We start from the raw sequence: 25,016 nt of genomic DNA, 5'->3' as shown, positions 1-25,016 counted from the left end.
TGACAAAGACAAAACAATTATATTGTCAAACATGTATGTATATATATATATATTATTAAAATGTATATATATATATATATATATATATATATATATATATATATATATATATATTCCTTTTCTTTTCATTACAATTATCTTTAACACACTACTTCTTTAACACACTACTTCTCCGCTGCGAAGCGCGGTATTTTGCTAGTAAGTATATATAAGCCAAATACCACAGACTCACTCATCACGAAATCTCCCAAACCATAATGACTTGGGACTTGAAATTTGGAATGTTGGTTACCCTTGGCCCATAGGTGCTCGCTAAGAAACGGTTTTAAAAATTTCATGGTGACTTTCTCAGGGACATGCTATTTTAGGTTTATGTTTGTAGAAACATAAAATAGTCTATGAATATTATTGCTAGATCACACAAGACAAATCATTTCCAGTATACTCTTTAAAATTGTTTACTTAAATGCTGGATAAAAGGTCCCCCGCCACAAATCTCTTTCTTTCAGTTGCAGCAAATCCAGAATAGGGTAATCTTTGATTAAATTAGTCCATAAAGTTAAAACACTTAAGACATGACTATAACTTCCTGCTTTTTAGTAAAAACGATCATATTTGTAACAAACAAAAGAAAACACTAGCAGCTGTCTAAAGGGGATAAATGAATCCAAGATAACACATTTAACAGTTTATTACAGTACATGGAATGGAGACTGTCCTGGAAAGATTGTTTAATGCGCCAGTATCTCTTTACACATTTGCTGATAAGCACGTGGTGAACTAAATATAAAAAGTGCAGTCCAGTGTGACACATTATTTACTATTTATGAAGTTTTATAAGTACTACAGGTTATTTAGATTTTCTTTAATTCACTGGCCAGGCAGAGTGTGGGGTGCATGTACGAATAGACTGTATTCAATAGAAAATTTTATTATTATTTATTTATTTATTTTTGCAGCTTAGTTGTATTGCTGATTTTCTCTGTTGGGGAAGCACAAAAAACATTACCTACTAGTGCAATAGATGGCCCATTCACCTCAGAATTGAAATCAAATAATGAATACTGATTGCATTAGCACAGAATACTTTTGTAACAGATTTTGGCAACTGCAGTGGTCACAATAGTATTTACATTTTTCTTATTAGGGCAATTTATGTACAATATGTCCATTAAGCTGTTGTTAAAATTATGTCCTGATTTGTTTTGTGTAGTTATTTAATTATTATTTCCATTACTGTATTATTTTTGTTATGAAAAGTGTGCTATCACTGACACCCGAAATAAATTAGTGAAGATACTGCAAACTAGAATAATGGGTACGGGAAATCATTACACTTCAATTTCATAGAATTTTGTCATTGTATTAGGGCAGTCAGTGCTGTAAGCTGGCTCGCAGTCTAGTAAGTCAAACACAGAGGTACTAGAGGCTTATTTTGGTTTTAGTGCCACACAAAGATAACTTATTTAGCACTTGCGTTTTATTTTTACCTTCACAGCTTTTCTCTTGCATTGCACCAGGACTGCCATAAACCCCTCTTCCCACTCCCTTTCGTCCTACTCCCCTGTAACTTTGTCTTTATGTATAAATCAAGGATATGAACACCAGTGCTATGTATTGACATGTGGTGTATCGCTATGAACAGCATTATCCAAAATACTAAACCTTTCATTAAATTTTTAAAGGTAGTATATAAATACAGTACTGGATGTGTATTTAATTATTTAGGTACACACTTAATTTTTTTGTGTTATTGTTTTGTAATGTTTAAAAAAGAAATTTTCAGTGAAAATACCAGTTTGACCAAAGCACTGTCTGAGGCACTTACCTTGTTACCGGCCCTGGATGAAACAATATTTGTTAATGCTTTAAACAGGCCACATTTTTATTTGTAAAAACTAATGCATTAGCTTTCCCAGGCCTAATTTAGGTATATGTATAAATATGTATGTTTGGATATCACAAGTGTACACACCTTTATTGAAATTTCAGCTTTTGTTGATATAAAAGCAAGTCAGATTACATTAGTCTTCATTTAACATTAGTAAGATCTCATAACCATTTAGTATTAAAGGGTTTGCATACTTACACAACCAAAGCATTCAACATTATTTATTTTTATTTTTTTTTAAATGATGATCTTGTTTTTCACTTAAAAATTGGTGGTTACAAGATCTTTATGCCAGAGCAGCAATGTCAAAGCTTACGGTTAACAAAAGAAACTTCATCATCACTAGATGCCCTTATTGCAATACGAGGGCATTAAAGTGCTCTGATTACATTTGGAAAACTGAACACTGCTGCAAATTGCCTTATTATATTTGTAACAACATGTTATGTTATATGTATATGAACCCATACCATGTGAACAATGGATGTCATCGGTCAGTTAAAGGCTTTCCAGCACAGCAGGTATGACAGAGTAAAGCATGGCTGACATACAGTATTTCTGACCTGTCAGCTAGTCCCCGAGACGTGACGTGACTACAGGTAATCTAAACTGATGAAAAAAGTTCTTCAGTGCACATATGCAGCGCTGGCCTTCTTAAAAGAGAACTACACAACGGTCTGTGCGTTATATTCATCACATAAATATATTTGTCATGTCAACACAAAATAATAATAAGTACTTGGCGATATGAGTCATTATGAATGCGAGTTATTTAGCTGGCTTGCCTGCATTTCCCTACTTAAATACAGGTGTTGTCATTTCCCAGTTTCTCCAAAATGTTTAGTATGCATGGGTCAGAGTTGCCATAAATATATGCACATTCCCCCATCAAAGTTTCTTTTGTAAATCATGACATGTGCATGGGAATTGGCGTAGGCATATTTCAAGCCTCTTTGTGTGTGCATGCAGGCTTTATAAATGAGGCCCCTGGACAGGATTGCAAGAGCTAAAAGCCTGTCTCAGAAGCATTGAGTGGAAAATGGGATTTCATTCTATAATAAAGCCACATGAGTCAAAATTCAACTTTTATTATTATTTTTCTACAGTCATTCACAACAGTACTGTACACAGTCAGGAGCCAATAGTTATTTAATTTAGCACATACATAATGTATGTCTTTGTGGATATAGCGAGAACATGCAAACTTCACAAGAACAACAATTGGGCATCCTATTAAAAGATGACGAGTGATAGAGGATGTTCTTGTGATCAGTCTGGATGTGTGAACAGAGTGAAGACTGGCAGAGTAAACTACTGCTTGGAACATTCAATAACCAAAGAATGGCTATGTAGTCTCCATGTATGTTGTCTCACATTTCCTGTATTTGTAGAAGACTGCAGTTGCCGCTGAGAATAAAAGACATGACATTTTGAAAATATGTATCTGTTAAAACATGTTGCAGTGGTGTTATGGTATCTTGCCATGAGTGCTCACTTTACCACTTTATACAGTGTTTTTGGAAAAAGCAAACCATCAGTAAGCCAGTGCATTTGGGCAATGTGATGTTCTCTAATATCAGCTCTGCAGAAAATGAATACCATTCTTCTGCTTGGGAAATGACCCCATGAAGTTATGTGTGGCTTTGAAAATTTATGGTGGTGCAATTGATGGGTCACATATCCCTATCACTGCCCCTAAAGAATTCGACAGGATTACTGTATTACCAATGAAAAGTACTAGTAGGTTTGCTGTTTAGTTGTTGATGGCTGACATGTGGTGGCTTAGAAAGAAAACTACTATACTTCATGCTTTTAAATGATACTTCATGGAGAATGTATACAATAAACATAATTTAATAACATATTCATATACAGGTGCTGGTCATAAAATTAGAATATCACTACAAAGTTGATTTATTTTAGTAATTCCTTTCAAAAAGTGAAACTTGTATATTATGTAGATTCATTCATTACACACAGACTGATGTATTTCAAATGTTTATTTCTTTTAATTTTGATGATTATAACTGACAACTAATGAAAGTCCCAAATTCAGTATCTCGGAATATTAGAATATCAATTAAGACCAATGCAAAAAAAGGATTTTTAGAAATGTTAGCCAACTGAAAGGTATGAACATGAAAAGTATGAGCATGTACAGCACTCGATATTTAGTTGGGGTTCCTTTGGCCTGGATTACTGCAGCAATGCGACGTGGCATGGAGTCGATCAGTCTGTGGCACTGCTCAGGTGTTATGAGAGCCCATGTTGCTCTGATAGTGGCCTTCAGCTCTTCTGAGTTGTTGGGTCTGGCGTATTGCATCTTCCTCTTCATCATACCCCATAGATTTTCTACAGTCCCTAAAAACAAATCTTGTTGAATCTCCGCATATAGTGAATTAAAATATTTTTCTCAAATGCATGAACGTCATGGAATAATTACTCTGTTAAAAGAATCCCCTATGACTTCTCCTTTTTTAGACAATTTTAGATCTACCTCTACCTGCCTTTATAAATAAAATTCTAGAAAGGTAGGTCTTCAGTAGTTAAATGAATTAATGTTCAGTTCTGGTTAGGTTTCATCCAGGGTTTAAAAGACATCCTATTGCATAAATTGCTTTAGTATAAGTAGTTAATAACTTGCGGGTTATGGAAGAAAACCCCAGAGGAAGACAGGAATAGTTCAATCAGATTTTTATTCAGTCACAGATGAGTACCTCATCCCAAATGGAGGATCACAGAAATCGTGGGGTAGAAGGGTCCTTTTATCAGATTGGCTGGCCCAGCACTGTTTCAGCTGTGGAACGGCCAAATTGGGGAGGCAGCTTGATGGCTCCAAACAAATCCTAATCATTTTATGTGATATCATCTACTGTTAAATTCTGTTCCGTACTTGTAAAGTTTTTATTTTTATACTGTACTGAGGATTAGTTCTGTTCTGTGTATTGTATTTACCCACTTCTTCTTTTTGACACCCACTTCACGCCCAACCTACCTGGAAAGGATCTTTTTTTTTTTTGTCCTCTTAGAGAGTTAAGGCTGGGGGGCTGTCAAGAGGCAGGGCCTGTAAAAGCCCATTGCAGCACTTCTTGTGTGATTTTGGGTTACAGTATATAAAAATAAATTGTATTATATTGTATTGTAACTGGATTCTATGTTGTAAGGTAGAAGAGCAAAATTACATTTTTTGATTGGCATTTTATAATTTCTTCTTCCTCCCCCTTCTCCTTACTTACTCAAAAAGCATAATATCGTTTACTTTAGCATTTTATTTTATTATGCTAATGGGCCATCTGTTCTTATTTTTTTACTTGTCAGATAGACCCTAAAGAAGGAAAAGTCATCTTTCCTGTGTCAAATAGACGCATTCCTAAAGAAACTGAAAATTGTCTTTGGTCAGCATATTGCGCCCTGTCTTATGACAGACGCTTGTATGAATCACCTGCCATTATAGCACGATGGCTCTGTTAGCTATTAACTCGAAGTAGCTTGCAAGCAGTTAGTTTTTCTTTCACAAGGTTAATGTTGATCTTAGTAATGTAACTTATAGGTTTGGGCCAAAATTTGAAATCCTTAATCACAACATTCTTATTAACTGCTTCAGTCAGTGGTTTGCTGCTTCTGGTAGTGCTTTAAGCTGGCTTCAGTTTTACTGAAAATTATAAAAAGTAGAATATTCTTAGTAAGTTATGTTGATTGTACACCAAAACCTAAGATATTGTATATGGCCTGCTGTTATTCTCACTCTGCATGGTCCATTAGTCCAGATTGCAGTCGCAAAGAGAACTACCACAGTTAAGCTGATTGTTAACAGTTTTGTCTATAGCACCAGATGACCCTGATACTCTTAGCCGTCTGATTCACTGTCTCACTAGAGTTACAAAATGGAAGAGTGTTACTTTCATCAAACTAGACAAAGGAAAAAGTTGATTTATTTTCAAAAATAAAAAGATGAGGTCCTTAGAAGTAAATTTGATCATCTGGTTTTACAAATAAAGCCAGAAGTAAAACATCTAGTACAGGGGCATTCAGTTATGTTCAAGGAGATCTGCAGTGGCTGCAGGTTTTTACTTAAACTCATTTTTTAATTAGAACCCTTTTATTTACTAATTAAACAATATTTTTTGGGATTGGCTTCAGTTAACTTGCTTGTTACAGTTCGGAACTTTTAATTGCCTCTTTTAGTTTTAAACGACTGCTTTAAGGTTTTAATTGTTGCCTGTTTTCTTCATCATTTTCTTCACCAGCCATCAGTTAATAAAGAAGTGCAAATGACAAAGGAACCACCACCTGTCCAGCTAATGTGCTTCTATTTAAACCTGTGTATGCAGTATGTATCATGAAGCATATGTATTAGTAAAATGTTTTGAAATAAATAAGAGAAAAGGGAAAGCCTACAAAATGTGATGAGAGAGGTTTCTGGCACTGCCCATTTTAAATAAATAATTGGGTGACCTGGAGCATGCGGGCTTCAGGCGGGTGTAAGTACATGTGCGAATGTGCACACGCTGCTCCAAGGTTGATTGGGGTGCTTGGCTGATCGCACATTCACATGCAAATGTGGGTGTCTGGGTCAAGTGGAACAGTTAACTGTAACACCTGCAACCGATTAGTGCATAAAAGGGAGCCTGCATGGTGAAAGAGGGAGAATGGAAAGAGACGAAAAAAAGACAGATGGGAGGATAGAGTGGAGGTTAACAGTTGGGAGGAAACCAGACGGTAGCAACATCAGCAGGCATGGAGATAGGGTGACTGGGCCCTCACGAGTGGAGTGGAGCGAAGTGAATGGTACTCCAAGGGGCATCCCCATAGGAGCGGAGACATGAAATGAACCTTCTAGGGATCCAGGTAGTGCTGGATGGCAGAGGTCTGACTGTGAATGTCCCGGAGGATGCCAGTCGAGGCAGGTGGGATGGAAATCAGGAGAGTTGATGTCTGAATACACACTGGGATGACCTGCTGAGACTTTAAGTGAAAGGACATGCTGGGCTGGCTGAGGAATAACTTGAAGCCTGGTTGGTTTTGTCTGGATTTTAATGACTGTTTTACTTGGATTTTAGAATTATTGATTTTATCCTTCATAATGTGAACTGGATTTTATTGGATTGATTTATTTATTCATTCAATGATGATACACTGCACTTTAGGACACCATTTGTTTTATAATAAACCACTGAAACACCTTGCACCTACCCTTGCTGACTGTGTGTTTTCCCTTCCCATTTTGTTCAGCTCATCATTGGTAACATTCTTTAACGATTCTGGGTTCAAGCTGCCAAGGTGTGTGGAGCTAACCCAGACCGTTACATAAAACATGGATAAAGTCCTCAGAAAACAATAACTATACCATTTTTGTCTTGTACTTACGCTGGTTGCTTGTATCTCTTATAGAACTGATTTTAAAATAGTAAGGCTAGATAATGCTCCCTGTCTTCTTATATTTTGGTGTGTCTGTCACTTTACACTCCCAACCTCAGACCCTCCAGCACTGATTTACTTATTATTCCAAGAGCCAAGCATAAAAGAGTTTGTGTAGCAGCCTTTTGCCTTCATGCACCAGAAATCCGGAATGCTTTACCAATAGACATAGTCCAGACTAATACCATGGGACATTCAAACGTTTATAAATAAACTTCTAAAGCCCCACTTCTTTAATACATCCTTTTTTCATACTGTAAAAGATTTTAATAGGTACTTCAATATCACATAGTGAACATATTAGCACCAGTGACTAATCATTACTTTTGTTTTTTCCTTTTCCGGTTTTCTGCAAATGCGTCCTACACCACTGCAACCTGGACAAAATGCTCTGCAGCCACGTAAGATTTTGGAAGGAATGTGGATGCTCCAACTATTGACGAAGCCCACTTCATCTAATCTTCTAGGATGTTGCAACATAACAATACTGACTTGCTTTATTACATTGATGTTTGGTAGAATGCCCAATGGGGGCTGGTTGACTTTTGGCCTTGGAACTCCTGGACGTTTATTTTCTCTAGCATCTCATTGGCTGTAGTTTTTGTTTACCTCTCCTCCCTGAGCATCTGTCCATAGCATTGAACCCTGTTTTTTAATCTTTGATCACTACAGATTTACAACCTGCATTCAGCTAGTAATTATTTAAACTATGCTTAGAGAATCTTCCATTTATATCTTTATATTTTTATTTGCATTGTGTATTTGTGTATATATGTATGTATTTATTTTATTTGTTACAGTAATCTTTTTACTTCTTCTAAATCACTTTAAGTTGCACATTTTGTATGAAAATGTGTTATATAAATAAATTTTGTTACAAAATAGCACACTTCGTTATTAACTCCCATACAAGTTAAAGGAAAAAATCAGAAGACACCCACTCACATACCCAGTGCCAGTTTAGTAAATGGAAAATGTAGGAAAGAAAGGAAAGGAAGCAAATCTCATATTGTGGTAAAGCATGGAAGGAGGTGTGCAGATAGAGAGCATGTACAGTACCTGCGTGTATTTTGGGAGTGCTTCTTCTCTGCTAAAACCCATTAGATTGGGTGTGTGCTTACCAGTCTTGTGGAAGGATCCTGGGTTGGGGAGAGTAAGCACAGATGATGATACCTCTGACTCGAAATGAGCAGTGCGAGGTGAAACAAACACCTTGTGTAGGTAGGCAGGCATTGTGCATGATTGATGGGAGTATGTGGAGTTGCTTTAAAGAAGCTGTGGAAGATCAGATGGCTTTGGAGGGCTGGGCTGTGAAATAACAACAACAACAACATTTATTTATATAGCACATTTTCATACAAACAGTAGCTCAAAGTGCTTTACATAATAAAGAATAGAAAAATAAAAGACACAATAAGAAAATAAAATAAGTCAACATTAATTAACATAGAATAAGAGTAAGGTTCAATGGCCAGGGGGGACAGAAAAAACAAAAAAAAACTCCAGACAGCTGGAGAAAAAAATAAAATCTGTAGGGATTCTAGACCATTAGACTGCCCAGTCCCCTCTGGGAAAATAACCATAAAGAGGCAATTTTCCTTGCTTTATCCCAAATCATAATAATAATTCTTTGCATTTATATAGTGCTTTTCTCACTACTCAAAGCGCTCAGGAATTGCAGGTTAAGGGCCTTGCTCATGGGCCCAACAGAGCAGAGTCCCTTTTGGTATTTACGGGATTCTAACCCAAACATCTTTAAAAAAAAACAAAACAAAAATTGTTTTAGTGAAAATGAATTTTTGGGGCAACATCATGAAACTGTATATGAAATAAAACTTCACTGTTTTGCCAGTCACTATCAATACTGCATATATCTTGGAATAATTAATCGGAAACAAATGCATTACATGGCAGGAGTAATTCCATAGCATTGAAAGTAGGTACTGTGTATTTTTTTTTCTACTGTAATTGGTGGTTTAGATAATTGACATTTGAATAATCATCTGTCTACTATATCCCATAGTGCCAGAGTAAGGTTTCAGTGTGGAGCCAGCAGTGGAACATTAATGATCCCCCTGATTACTGCTGGGTGTTCTGCACACTACTTTGTACCTACAGCTTTTAATGGTAGAAATTGACATTTTAGAATACCATGTGAAGGGGGAAAAAGTACTGTACCACATTAACACTGTTGTTTATGTGTTGGATTTTGCAACAAATAGCATATCTATTTATTTTGTGCTGTGCAACAGAGAGGTGTTAAAACTCTCACAGTATTTAGCAGTTGAGAGGTTAATACAAATAATCAACAGAAAAGTGTGAAGAGAGCGGAAATTAGACCTAATAACTTTTCACATGTAAATCCTAACAATCTGGCTAAGACTGGCAAGTGTAATAAAGCAAGTACACTTAAGCAATACCAGCTTCCCTCAGAGCAGACGTTATCTGGTTTTCATAATAAATGGTTTTGGAATAAAACTAGTTGCTTGTACTTATGATAATTAAGTTTTCATTAACATATTAATGTTATTTTCATAGTTATATTTTATATGAAAATTATGATTTAATATATACCTGTTAATATATAATGGAATCTCCCATTATGTGCTAGTCTGTTCCTTTCATCTAGAGCTTTAAATGTAGGCTGAGACAACCTGTGACTTTGACCTACTTAAGGGAGTATTTCCGAAGATTTTTCGGATGGAATGCATGTTTATGTGTATGTTTGTGCTGTTTAATACACAGTGTATCTAGTATTAAAATATCCAGAAAATGAAAATAAAGAAAGAGAGAATGGCTCAGCTCTCCTCTTGCATGTGTGTTTCTGCATATATAAAATATTGATAGGTTTCCTGTATCATTCACAAATGGAAATTTGTTCTTTTTCAGCAAGCAGTATTGAACGGCTTGGTGTATAGGTAAAAAAAATATAAAGATAGCGCCAAGTCGTAAAAAACATAATAAGGGCTTTATAGTTTTTCCAGAAATTGTTACTATGTTGTATTTATCATATTGAGGAATTTGCTTGCTGGAAGAAAAACAAGGATTTTGTTTTTTTTTGTGTGAATTTTGTTGTATATTTTGTATTAAAGGACAGGATATGAAAACATCTTTAAAGACGGTGTTTAAAATCCCCTGCAGATTTGACCACTTTTCTTTTTGCGTAGGAATCAAACAAGCGGTGAAGCCCCAAGCATCAGTGTCCACAGAGAGCAGACACTCCACTGATTATTTTCTTCTGCTTAGCTTTTTTGCTGACATGCCAAACCAAACATAAGGCCATTCAATATAATACCTGAAGTAATTCTTTGCAATCCTGAGGATATATCAGCACTTCTCGGCCTCCTTAGCAGATTGTTATGTTGCTGACAGGCTGCTAACCACTACAGTTCCTAGGTACTTAAAGTGCTGACCGCTCTGTACCTGCTCACTATTGAAGATCATTGGTTATATGAGGTCAGTGTTTCATGAAAACCACTTTTGTACTTCTCACATTTTATTGATGGCTGTTTGTCCCTTTGATCCTTACTTTAGTTTTGTTACTTCTGCTTTTAAAGGGAATGCACCGTTTGAGGTGTCTTTAAATGTAGTGTCATCTTTGAACATGATTAAGTAGTCTTTAACAGTGGGTTGATAATTGGCTTAGTTGGTAAAGCAGCATTATCAAAAATCTAAACAGATAATAGATATTAGCTTTTATACTCTTTTCCCCAAAACTAAGGTTTCTAAATAATACTGTTTTTGGAACAAAAATGTATGCAAGGAATGTTTTTTATTTGGCATTTAATAATTACATACATCATACCATTTTGTAAGTATGACTTTATAATCTCAAACACTAGAAAATAAGTGTTAAAGCAGTTGCAAACTAAATGCATTAGATAGAATGTTATTTGTCCTCAGTGGGAAGTTTTGCTTTTTACAGAAGCTTCTTAAATAAATGAATACATAGGTATTCATTAGGTTATTATAGGTATATACTGTAGGTAGATAGATAAATACATAAATATACACACACATTTTAGCCGGAACACACACTGGAATAACTATAAAGCAAAAAATTCAAAACAAATTAAGGGTTAGGTTTGGCTTGGCTCGCTGTTCCTGTGAGGCATTATGCAGATGTGTTCCTGTTGGTATAAAGGAGCCCCCTGTAGCGTTTCCTGACACACTTCTGCTGAATGCTTCATTCCCTGAAAGTCCTCAGTCTTAGTGTGTCAGAGAGAGGATGTGCAGCATTGTTCATAATGGCATTCAGTTTTGCTACTACCTCCAGGGGGTACAGAGTGTGTCCCATAGCTGAGACTGCCCTTTTAATTAGCTTCTTGTTACGGTGGGCTTCTCTTGAAGTGATGTTACCAGCCCAGCACACCACAGTGTAGAAAACTGCACTAGCCATTACAGAGGTATAGAAGATGTGAAGGATGTCACTTCCCACATTAAAGGAATGCAGTCTCCTAAGAAAAAAGAGTCTGCTCTGCCCTTGCTTATATACAGTAGTTCCTCTGTGTTCTGAGACCAGTCCAACCTGTCATTAATGTGGACCCCCAATTGCTTGTAGGTGTGACCACCTCTATATCCACTCCTTGAATAGTGACAGAACATAGAGGCTGTTTGGGTAGCAAAAGTCAATAACCAGTTCCTTGGTTTTGCTAATGTTAAGATGCAGACAATTCTCTTTGCACCAAGAAACAAACTTCTCCTCCCGATTCTGTCTCATCCTGTTTATCAGTACATCCCAAAAGTACAGAATCATCTGAGAATTCCTGCAAGTGAGATGACCCGGTGTTATATTTGTAGTCAGAGGTGTATAGAGTGAAGAGAAAAGGAGACAGGACTGTTCCTTGTGGTGCTTACATCCATATCAGAGACACAGTCCTTGAGTCTCACAAACTGCAGTCTGCCCAACAGATATATCAGTCTATTATCTAGGGCACCTTAGACTTACCCACCTGCATATCTCTTGAGTTTATTCCTTAACAGGAATGGCTGGGTGATACTGAAGGTATTAGAGAAATCAAAACTATAAACCTGACAGTTTGTCCATGTGAGAATAAGCCTTATGAAGCAGAGAGATAATTGCATCCTCCACTCCAGTCTTTATTCGATAGGTAAACTGCATTGGGCCCAGGTGGTCTACCACAAGAGGACTTGCATACTTCCAGGATCAGACTGTCAAAGGTCTTCATGATGTGAGACGTGTCAGTGATTAGATGAAGAGGCGCTTACCTTCTTTGAAACAGGAACAATGCAGGATGTTTTCCACAGCAGTGGCACATTCTGAAACCTTAGGGACACACTGAACAGGTGACAGAGGGTACCACAGAGTTGGACAGCACAGGGCCAAGAACTCGAGGACTGACTTCTTTTGGTCACACAGCTTTTTCTGTGTATAGTATCTAATTTATCTCCTCATTTGGTCTTCAGTTATGGACAGTCCACACTGATGGTAAGGGGTGGACTTGTCCCTGGTCATTCCAGTTGATGTGGTAGGTGTTGTTGATGTAGTAGGGATGGTGTGGGGAGACTGGTCATTGGAAGATGGTGGCGGTAGGAAGGAAAATCTATTAAGGAATTGGTTGAGAGTGCTACCTTTGCCCACGTCTCTGGAATGCTTGAGTCCAGTAGTTATACCCAGTCCAGTGTAGTTTTTCATCAGCGTGCCTTAGTGTTATTCTTTTTTTTTTTACCTACAAATGAGAAAACAAGTATTATGAAAATTACTAAGGCTACCAAAAATCTAAATAGTTATCCATTCATTAAGGCCTCTTAATCCAGTTTAGAACTGTGTGGAGATGGAGCTTATTGCAGCAGCATTGGATGCTTAATAGGACCCAACAATTAAATCATATGAAGTACAGTACTTAATCATACTAGGGAAAATCATAAAATCACCAGTTAACGTTTAAAAACACCTATGTATATGCGGGAGAATGTGGAAATTATTCACAAATGGTGAATATGAAGGAATTTGAAAGTACAACCATTTTCAGAGGTTCTGATGTGTAGCATTTTTAGTTGTGTTTACGTAAAATGTGCAAAGCACCTATTGTGACTGCCCATGTCTGTCTGAAACAGCTTGGCCCCCTGTGAACTAATTTTGTTGAAATGTGGCATATTTATTCTTCAAGAAAATTACATAGCGTTAAAAAACTATTTTAAAATTTCAAAATCTACCATTGAAAAACATTGGTGAATTCGCGAGCTTGCCTGTCTTAAAACAGAGTAACGTTCGGTGCAACTTGACAACTATGAATTAATTTACTGTTTCAATCTTACCTTGACAGTGGTTATGCCAACTTGAATACTTTGTATATTTTCCTCTTGTTCATCTACGATAGCTACAGACTGCATGCTTGGGTAGGGAGTCACTGTCACTGGCTGCTTGCGCATGCACTGGATGGTAGTCCTCCATCAGCAAGTCAATATGGGTGTGCACAGAGAAACCTATGTATCAGTAAGTTGTTCCTGTTTTATGAAGTCTTCACAGCGGCTGGAATGCAAACAAAAGAGAAGCTGTGCATCAGCATCTCACTCTACCAAATGCTTTAAGTTGTAACAGGTAAGAAACGATTTTTTAATTGTAAAAGTATAAAATGCAAGCATGGAAAACAAAAGGTTAACAAGATATGAATGAAGTTCCCTGTGGTGTGTAAGCCGCTGTGTACATAGCAAATAAACATTTACTCAGTATTTACCTTACACCAAGCCAACCTCATAGCTCGATTATATTCAGTTTATAGTGATTTACTATTTAACTGACACTATAATTTACTATAGTGACCAAATGTACTGATTTCGGGCCGTGCAACCTGAGAAATAACTGAAGAATATCAAAATATCCTGCTTTTAACAGACTACCCATCTAAAAAACATTGCTCTGCCGACAAAAGCATCTGCACAATATATTTAGAATATATTTACTAAACCCCAAACTCCCACTGCCCCAATATAATATATGAATAAAAACAAGGTCAAAATTCTAAATAGCTTCATTAAGAACTTGTGTTGAATCTGAACAGCATCATGAAGGCAACTACGAAGCAGACAAAACCAGCACTGTCATTTATTTGTTTATACTTCAAGCACTATAATAATAATAATACATTTTATTTATATAGTGCCTTTCCCATGCTCAAGGAACTTCATAGAGTTTAAGAAAGAACAGCAGGGTATATAGTATATAGCATTGTACTAAACCAGATAAATAAGTAAAGAAGAGTAAGATTGTAAATTCAGAGAAAAAAGCTTAACAGACAACATAATTGATGGTCTAGCACACGCACACAGGTTACATGAGCATCTTGACATAGAGGTAAACTGAAAGAAGAGTAGTAAAGCAGGTAGAGCTAAAAGCTTTCCTGAACAGTTAAGCTTTGAGTTGTTTTTTAAAAGAATTAATGGAATCAGCTGATCTAATTAATTTCAGTAGGTCATTCCAGAGTCTGGGCGCTATACAGCTGAAGGCCCTGTCACCCATGGAGTGTAGATTGTACAACTAGATTGTCAGAATCATAGGACCTTAGTGGGCAGACAGGCACATAGTGATGGAAAAGGTCACTGATGTAGTTTGGCACAAGGTCGTTTAAGGTTTTGTAGGCTATTAGTAGAATTTTATATTCAATCCTGTAAGATGCAGGGAGCCAGTGAAGGTGAAGCAGGATAGGTGTTATGTGTCGCTGCTGCTGGTCCGTGTAAGGACTCTTGCAACCGAGTTTTGAATGAGCTGGAGCTGTGATAAAAGATTAGAAGGGGCACCTGCCAGTAAGGAATTAAAATAATCGACGCAGGATGTTATAAAAGCATGGAAAAGTTTTCTCAGCGTTAGAAAAAGTGAGGAAGGAGCGAACACGGATATGTTACGGAGGTGAAAGTAAGAAAGTTTCTTAATGTGATTTATGTGGGTGGAATAAGAGAAGGAGGAATCAAAAATGACACCAAGATTCTTTGCAGTAGAGGCAGGTCTGATGAGATCACTGCCAAGATTGACTGGGAAAGAGTTCATTTTATTAAGTCGCGCTTTAGTCCTAATTTGCAGGAGTTCAGTTTTGTTGCAATTCAAATCTAACGAGTTCTGCGCCATCCAGGTTTTAATTTCACTGAGGCAAGTTGTGAGCTGAGAAAACTCTGATGAAGTTCCACTTTTAATATTGAAATAGAGTTGAGTATCATCTGCATAAAAATGATAACACAGTCCAAAGCTATGAATAATATGGCCAAGGGAAGTATATAAATGCAGAAAAGCAGAGGACCGAGGACAGAGCCCTGTGGAAGTCCTTGTATGACTGGCTGTGCTGGACCTGCTGTTGCCAAGACTAACAAACTCTTGCATATCAATCATCAATCAATCAACATTTATTTATATAGCACATATTCATACAAAAAATGTAGCTCAAAGTGCTTTACAAAATGAATAGAAAAATAGAAGACACAATAAAAATAAACATAAGTCAACATTAATTAACATAGAATAAGTAAGGTCCGATGGCCAGGGTGGACAGAAAAACAAAAAAACTCCAAAGCTGGAGAAAAAATAAAATCTGTAGGGTTCCAGACCAGAGACCGCCCAGTCCCCTCTGGGCAATCTACCTAACATAAATCAAACAGTCCTCTTTGTATTTAGGGTTTTCATGGAAGGACCTGATGATGATGGTCACGTAGACTTCTGGCTTTCAGTCCATCAATGTTGGTGCATCATGATGCTTTGAGTAGGTGGTGGTGGGCAGGCCGCCACCACAAAGAAACCGGAAAAAGAAACAGAAGAGAGAGTGGGGTCAGTACGGATTTTAGAGCCACCATGAATAGTTATTATGATGAATTGAACATACAGAGTATCAGTATTAAGTTAAAGTGAAGTTATAAAAGGCCATGTTAAAGTAATGTGTTTTCAGCAGTGTTTTAAAGTGCTCTACTGTATTTGCCTGGCGAATTCCTATTGGCAGGCTATTCCAGATTTTAGGTGCATAACAGCAGAAGGCCGCCTCACCACTTCTTTTAAGTTTAGCTTTTGGAATTATAAGGAGACACTCATTTGAAGATCTAAGGTTACGATTTGGAATATAAGTGTCAGGCATTCCGATATATAAGATGGAGCGAGATTATTTAAGGCTTTATAAACCATAAGCAGTATTTTAAAGTCAATCCTGAATGACACAGGCAACCAGTGTAGTGACATCAAAACTGGAGAAATGTGTTCGGATTTTCTTTTCCTAGTTAGGATTCTAGCAGCTGCATTCTGCACTCGTTGCAAATGATTTATGTCTTTTTGGGTAGTCCTGAGAGGAGTGCGTTACAGTAATCTAGTCTACTGAAAACAAAAGCGTGAATTAATTTCTCAGCATCTTTCAATGATATAAGAGGTCTAACTTTTGCTATGTTTCTTAAGTGAAAAATGCTGTCCTAGTGGTCTGATGAATATGTGATTTAAAATTCAGATTACAGTCAACGGTTACCCCTAAATTTTTTACTTCCGTCTTAACTTTTAATCCTAGTGCATCAAGTTTATTTCTGATAACCTCATTGAATCCATTATTGCCAATTACTAAAATTTCAGTTTTCTCTTTATTTAGTTTGAGAAAATTACTATTCATCCATTCAGAAATACCAGTAAGACATTGTGTTAGTGTATCGAAAGAGTCGGAGTCATCAGGTGCTATTGATAAGTACAGCTGTGTGTCATCAGCATAGCTGTGGTAGCTCACGTTGTAACCTGAGATAATCTGACCTAACGGAAGCATGTAGATTGAGAAAACAGCGGACCCAGGATAGAGCCTTGTGGAACACCATATCGGATATCATGTGTCTTTGAGATTTGATTACCACAACTCACAAAGAATTTTCTCCCTGCCAGGTAGGATTCAAACCAATTTAAGACACTGCCAGAGAGGCCCACCCATTGACTAAGGCGATTTCTAAGAATATTGTGATCAATGGTGTCAAATGCAGCACTCAGATCTAAGAGGATGAGAACAGATAAATGGCCTCTGTCTGCATTTACCAGCAAGTCATTTACTACTTTAACAAGTGCAGTTTCTGTGCTGTGATTTGTTCTGAAGCCTGACTGAAAGTATCAAGAATAGCATGTTTATTGAGGTGGTCATTTAACTGCATAATGACTGCCTTCTCTAGAATTTTACTTAAGAAGGGCAGGTTAGAGATGGGTCTAAAATTTTCAAAGGCAGAGGGGTCAAGATTATTTTCTTGAGCAGGGGTTTAACTACAGCAGTCTTAAGACAGTCTGGAAAGACCCCCGTATCTAATGACGAATTTACTATGTCCAGAATATTGTCAATTAGCACGCCTGATATTTCTTTGAAAAACCTGGTTGGTATTGGGTCAAGGACGCAGGTGGAGGGTTTCAGTTGAGAGATTATACTATGTAATTCAGGTAAATCTATCCTGGTGAAAGCATTTAATTTGTTTATAATGGAGTACGGGGCTTTGGAGGTTCTGCAGTGTTGGGGAGATATACTATGTTATCTCTAATATCATTAATTTTTGATTGAAAAATACAGCAATGTTCTCACAGGTTTCACTGGAAGTATTCTGGGGCATTCCTTTGTGTTACCTGGGTTTAACAGACGATCAATTGTTGAAAATAAGACTCTGGGATTACTAGCATTGTTATTTATAATATTAGAGAAATAGCAGCCTCTCAAGACGGACAGTGTTATTGTATTCTGTTATTTTAACTTCAATATCTCATAATGGATAGTTAGTTTAGTTTTCCTCCATTTACGCTCAGCTCTACATGTTCTTTTTAAATCAGACACTCTTTGGGTCTTCCATGGAATAACAATACTAGAAGATTTTTTAACTGTCTTTTCAGGTGCAACTATGTCAACAGCAGTTCTTACTTTAGAATTAAAGTTTTCCACTTTACTATTTACATTATCCTCGCTATTATAGTTGGCATTATAAACGGACTGATTGCTTAGAATGTTTGTAAGTTTTAAAGCTGCTGATGAGTCAAAGAAGCGTTTTTTAACAAAATGCTTCTCATGAGTGTTTTCTATCTTTATTTCTATATTAAATAGTAGAAGGAAATGGTCTGATAGACCAATATCAATGACCTGCTTTATATCAACTTTAAGTCCTTTAGTAATCACTAAGTCTAACGTATGACCTGCTTTATGTGTAGGCTGATTAACGAGCTGCCTCAAATCAAAAGAGTCCAGGAGGTTCATGAATTCCTTTACCTTTTGGTCACACTGATTGTCGACATGAAAGTTAAAGTCGCCGACTATTAAGAGTGTCATAGTTTGTAACTAAAATTGACATTAAGTCAGAGAATTCCTCAAGGAAAGGCGTTATATTTAGGAGGTCTATACACGGATAATACTAGAACGTGAGAATCTCCATGAATAACAACGGCAGATACTCAAAGGACTTAAATTTACCAAAACTAACATCTTTACATTTTAATCGCTCGAGTAAATGTTTGCCAACCCTTTTTCCCTGGCGGTCTGCACGAGTAAAACTGTAATCCGGGGCAGATTCGATTAAAACAGCCCCATTGAATTAAGCCATGTTTCATTTAGTGCAATAAAATCAATGTTTCTATCACTAATAAGATCGTTTATAAAAAATGTCTTGTTAGTTAAAGCTCTAACATTTAATAGTGCCATATTTAATGTTTCTGAAGGGCAGAGCTGAATTTTATGCGTGTTATTGGTAATCGGAACAAAAATTAAGTTATTTTTGTTAACGCCGCTCTGTGTGTACTTTTTATGTAATCTACAATCCGTTTTTATAGTCTTAATGCAGTGTTGATCTGAAGTAGTAATTTCAATTAAATTATTGGTGTTTATGCCGCACTGCCTAGATTTTTTACGTGCATTAAGATTTGTTATTAGATTATTAATGTTGTGCACTTTAACGGAAGACTCTGTTAAGCCATTATGTCCTATCAAAGCAGTAGCATTACGTAAGGGGTTAAAGTAGAAGTAGACAGTCAAGATAGACGAATTACCTTAGCGATGTTTTCGGAGAGGACCGGGCCAAATCTATTCGGATGCAGTCCATCCCGCTTGAAGAAGCGGCCTTTCCCAAAAAGATCCCAGTTGTCTATAAACCCGATGTCTTGATTCTGCAGAAGCCTCTCAGCCAGTTGTTTAAACCCAGCAGACGACTGTAGTATTCATTCGATCGTCTGACGAGAGGTAGTGGACCCGAGATGAAGATTTTTGCGGATGGGGTCCTCTCCTTCGTGTCTTCAACTAGTGCTGCAAGTCAGCCTTGAGAACCTCTGACTCTCGGTGCCTTATGTCGTTTACGCGGCGTGTAGAATGATGGATCCAATTGCCCTCTTGTGCTTCTGGTAGAAGGTCGGCGCCCGCCTCATCACATCTCGAACTCGAGCACCGGGAAAACAAGAAACAAAGGATTTTCGATTAGGGCACGAGATATTCAGGTTTCATACAATCGAATCACCTACCACGATTACATCACCCGGGTTGAAGGCAGACTGGGGACGGAGAGGGTCGAATCGTTCTGGATTTGAATGCTCGCCTGTGCCGATGGAGGTGTTCTAGCCTTGAACCCCGCCTGCAAAGCTGAAACCCGTCAGGTCTTCATCAGCGTCGTTGTTCCTACGAGGCGCGGGGTGAAGCTTACTTGCCCTTGGACTTGAGCGCACGAGGTGGGGTTGATGTTACGCCGACTTCAGTTGTTGGTGTGGTTTGTCCAGCAGCCGAGTCTTCAAGTCTCTGAGGTACCTTCGTCTGCACAGGAGTTTCTGAATCTGTTTGTCGAGTGCCTGGAGTTCTCGACGACGACGGCAACGATTCATCTCACTGTCGGCCATTGTCTGCTTCTACTTCGCTTCGCCGTCACCTAGGAAAGAAAGAGAGAAAGTTAGTCAGTCAGATGGGACTTGAACCACTAGAGAGCAGTGCCAGAGATGCCCAGCATGTTCTCCATTCTGGACAATAGAATGTAATGTCTGACAGTGTCAAATGCTGCACTCAGGTCTAACAGAATTAACATGCTGGTTTGTCCAGAGTCTGCTGCCATAAGAAAATCATTGATTACCTGTAGCAGAGCAATTTCACAGCTGTGCTGTACTCTAAAACCAGACTGAAAGGGTTCCATCAAATTATTAGAAGTGAAGTAGTTGGTGAGTTGGGAAACTACAACACGCTCAAGAACTTTGACAGAAAAGGTAAGTGGAAAATAGGCCAAAAATGAAAAGTGAGCGGCACAAAGCCAGGGTCAAGAGATGAGTTTATTATTGTTGTAATAGTCGTGATTATGGCATGAAGACAGGATTTAAGTAGTGTGGTGGGGATGGGGTTAAGTACACAAGTAGTCGGCCTCATCTTACAAAGCAGGTCATTAACAAAAGCAGATGTGACTGGTGAGAACTTAGAGAAGGAGCTGAATGGAGTGGGAAAACAGGGAAAAGATATAAACAGATGATGTATTTATGTTAGTTGAATTATTTAGTTCTTTAATTTTGTTACGGAAAAAGTGGAGGAATTTCTCACAGACTTCAGTAGAAGAGGTACAGTAGTTGGGCCAGATGTGGGTTGGAGTAGTTTATTAACTACAGAGAGGGTTATTGTGGCCACTTTCTATTATTCTGCCATAATGGGTGTTCTTGGCAGCAGTTAGTGCGTCTGTAAGCTCTTTGGTGGTCAGAGAAAGCCTTGGTGTGCACAGTGAGGCCATACTTGCGTGACATTCTCTCAAGGCTTCGGCCAGCTGCTTTCATAGATCGCAATTCTGAATTATACTAAGGAGCTGAACGCTTAAAGAAAACCTTATGTTTTAAAGGAGCTGTTTTATCTAATGCTGAATGTAGGGTTGTGTTATAGTGGTCAACAAGACTATCTAGTGTTGATGGAGTAGGTGACAGTAAAAGATCAGAAATGGATCCAGAAAGGATAGAGGGACAGATATTTTTAAGGTTTCTGTAAAAAAAATTTGGCGTTTACAGGTAAGAGGAGGAGAGGTAATGAGACAGTGAAAAGTACTGCTTTATGGTCAGGGAGTCCCAAATCAGTGCTGTTAAGTGTTGGCAACAGATAGTCCAGAAGTACAAATCAGATTCAATATATGACCACCAGAGTGGGTGGGAAAATCAACATGTTGTGTCAAGTCAAAACAGTCCAGTAAGGATAAGAATTCATTTCTCAGTTTAGATGTGGGAATGTCAATATGGATGTTGAAATCACCAAGAAGAATGACTCTCTGGAAAAAGGAATTTAAGTGGGTTAATAGTTCAGTCAGATCAGATAAGAAGGATGCATTGTATTTTGGAGGACGATAAAGAACAATGAGGTGAGACAGGACCTGATTCCGTTATTAGTTTAAGAGCCAGACACCCGAAAGACAATGGATGTAGTCTCTTATGTGTTCATTTGAGTAAGTGCTTTCCTCCCCAACCCCATGTTCTGATCCCTCTCTGATGACGATGAAATAAAGAAGCCATTAAACAAACATAGATGGGCTTTATATGTGGACATGCATCCTTTACAAGTGTCCGTGGTGTGGGACTTTGAAAATCTGGTCACCTTATAATTTACAATCAGAATGCCACATTCACTTGATATCCATAATTGTCAGCGTCTATAATAGTTTGTCTTTCATTCCTGTTACTCCCTAAAATTTGCCATAACTAAATAGCTTTGCAAGTCCCATTTCATGAAAATTAGTATGGCCAGACATGCTCAAACAAAGAAGGAATTACAAAAGGGTTTTATTTATTTATTTATTTAGGTTATGCACATTGTCACTGTGTGTGAATATGGTGAGCATATGAGAGAGTGAGAGTGGTCCATGTGATAGACTAGAGACCTGCCAAGGCCTATTTTCAGCCTATGGCTCCCACAACTGTGAAATGGATTGAGAAAGTTCTAGATCCGACATACTGAACCCAGTCTTTTGAAGGCTACAGTGTCTGCACAGACCTTGAATGCACCTGAACGTTATGTCACGCATACCTTGTCTAACTTGTGTCTTTTGTAATGCATGGTGGAGTACTTGGAAAATACGTTTAAAAAAAACAAAAAGCAGTCCTACATAATCTAGTAATCACTGTATTTCATGTGTTTTTGCACTGCTTCTTTGCATGCATGTTAATAAAATGCATAGCCTCTGCTTATATGGTTTGTAATTGAGAATCTTTGGAAAAGTAGTTGGATTCTCCCATACCTGACAGTTTTGTTTGTACTGAAAGGTGTCTTTTTGATAAAAGTTTCTCTCTCCTGTTTCATAACTTGTCAGTAAAGTGCTTGGCGTAATGGATACAAACAGTGAACAAGTGCATCGACACAGTTCTGTTGACACGTTCTGTTGAAAAGCACCATGTCTTTTAACTCTCATTTTACAATAAAGTTGAATAACATATGAAGCAGACTTAGATTATTCATCAGTGTACAAGATCCTTGATCTCCTTAGGTTTATGTTAATGGATTGGCCTCTCAAAGTCTAATCATGGATTTTCAATTAGATTCTATTTCTGTCAGGACTTTCGTTGTTAATTATGATAGGTGTTTTGTTTCATTGTCTTGCTTCAAGTATCAATTCTATTCAAGTCATACTGTAGCTTTCTGGCAGAGTCAACCAAATTTTTAGCTGTGTTATTCCCATTACATAGACTATATGGTTCTGTTGATTTTTAACAAGGGCCTATGACCATGAGAGAAAGGCAGCACAAGATTTATTATACAAGTCTTAACATTGCTCAACATCTGCTTGTACTGACCAGCATGATTCATGAATATTTCTTGCATGTACAATATATGTTGCATATAATATATGATTTTTAATTAACTGTCTTTTTAGTCTTTTTGTGGGTATTGTCACTGGTCTGTAGAACAACATGCTAGTAAACATTTCATTAAAATATTTACATGTAGCAGTCAGACTTGAACTTAATCCTGAGCTACTGTCACCATATTGTTAAATCTATCAGTGTGTGGAGATCAACAGCCATTGTCTACTCAGATTTTTCTATGGCTATAGAATGTATTATTTGTCTCATCCATTCTTTTAAATGGTGAAACAGGTATTAAAAAGAGTTCCTTAGGGCTGAATCATATTTAAATGGAATTTCATTGTAGATTGCCTGTTTTACTTTTTTATGATATGGTATATCAAGTCAAGTCAAGTCAACTTTATTTATAAAGCACTTTACTTACAACAGCCGCTGACAAAGTGCTGGTATATAGCAGTTTCCATTTAGCAAATCTTTTTACAGCACTGATGATCTGGTTATATTTCAAAATAAAATACCCTGTCAACTCCAATAGTCAAGAAAATGGAAATAAAGCAAAAATATATATTTTTTTATTCTTTCTGTGTTACCTGGTACCAAATATTCCATGACCCGGTTAGGAACTACTGGGTGTCGTCCAGGGATACCAGGGGCCATGACCCGGCCGGGGCGCCAGGAGGGACGGAAGAGGGTCAGAGCCCTGCCTGGACCCGTGGGGTTTGCCTTCCGGGTTGCTTTGGGGGCCCGCGGGTCAGGGCATGGAAGCCCTTCCCTGTAGGGGCCCGTGGTCACCGCCAGGAAGCGCCCCAATGCCTTGGGACTTGTTTCCCCAGCACTCCCGCCACACCAGGAAGTGCTGGGGAAGATTTATGGCGCGGAGGAGCAGCCCGGGAGGACAGCCGGCACTTCCGCCACACTTGGCGTGGCCAGAAGATTGCGGGAACACCTGGGGCTCATCCGGGTCCTCCATAAAAGGGCCGTCTCCATTCATTCGGGGCTAGAGTCGGGTGGAAGAAGGGCGAGGCAAGAGGAGTTGTGAGGCGGCCGAGAAGAAGGCATTGTGGCCAGGACTGAGTGACTGTTTTGGGGTTTGTGTGCGTGACTGGGTCTGTGTGACCTAAGTATTGTAAATATTGTGTTTAATAAGCGTGTGGTGGTTTGATAACAACATGTCCGCCTGTCTGTGCCGGGTGCGTTCACAGTGTCTAGGAATTATTGTGAGTGAGTGATAAGGCCAAGAGATAGATGTTGGTTGGTCATGCATGTTTCTAAGGACCAGGCAAAAATAAAAAATGCTTGATTCTTCAAACATCCAGAGTTTATCCACTGTGGAGAATGTTGTGAACGCCACCATATTTGTAACCTCCAGTGATGTCATAATAGTGACAGAGAAATCTCATGATACTACTTAGTGGATTGCATAAATAAATAAAACAAGGTGTTCATAAAAGTGTAATACTTTCAAATGAAGTAGAAAAAAAAACTAACCATAAAATTTTAATCCTTACTTGAAAAAACACAAACTAGAATTACACATGCAAACTGATAGTATAGTACACTATGAGTTTACTCAAAAGTAATTGGACAATTGACTCAAAGGCTATTTCATGGGCAGGTGTGGGCAAGTCCGTCGTTATGTCATTATCATGCTTGCATGTGGAAGATTTTGCTGTGAACAGACAACATGTGGTCAAAGGAGCTCTCCATGCAGGTGAAAGAAGCCATCCTTAAGCTGCGAAAACAGAAAAAACCATCCGAAATTGCTACAATATTACAGTGGCAAAACTACAGTTTGGTACAATTCTGAGAAAGAAAGCAGGCACTGGTGAACTCCGCCAATGCAAAAAGACCTGGACGTCCACGGAAGACAACAGTGGTGGATGATGTCAGAATCATTTCCATGGTGAAGAGACAACAGCCAACCAAGTGAACAACACTCTCCACGGGGTAGGCGTGTCGATATCCAAGTCTACCATAGAGAAGACT

General features: G+C 38.0%; 1 protein-coding gene across 1 annotated transcript in view; it reads left to right on the top strand.

The window, feature by feature from the left end:
* Positions 1–25,016, top strand: part of pdss2 (prenyl (decaprenyl) diphosphate synthase, subunit 2) — a 235,382-nt gene that overhangs the window by 17,349 nt on the left and 193,017 nt on the right. The window lies entirely within an intron of this gene.

This window comes from Polypterus senegalus, chromosome 3, assembly GCF_016835505.1.
Source record: "Polypterus senegalus isolate Bchr_013 chromosome 3, ASM1683550v1, whole genome shotgun sequence".
Taxonomy (NCBI): domain Eukaryota; kingdom Metazoa; phylum Chordata; class Cladistia; order Polypteriformes; family Polypteridae; genus Polypterus; species Polypterus senegalus.
Note: the sequence above shows the minus strand (reverse complement) of the source record. Positions and strands in the feature narration are given on the sequence as shown.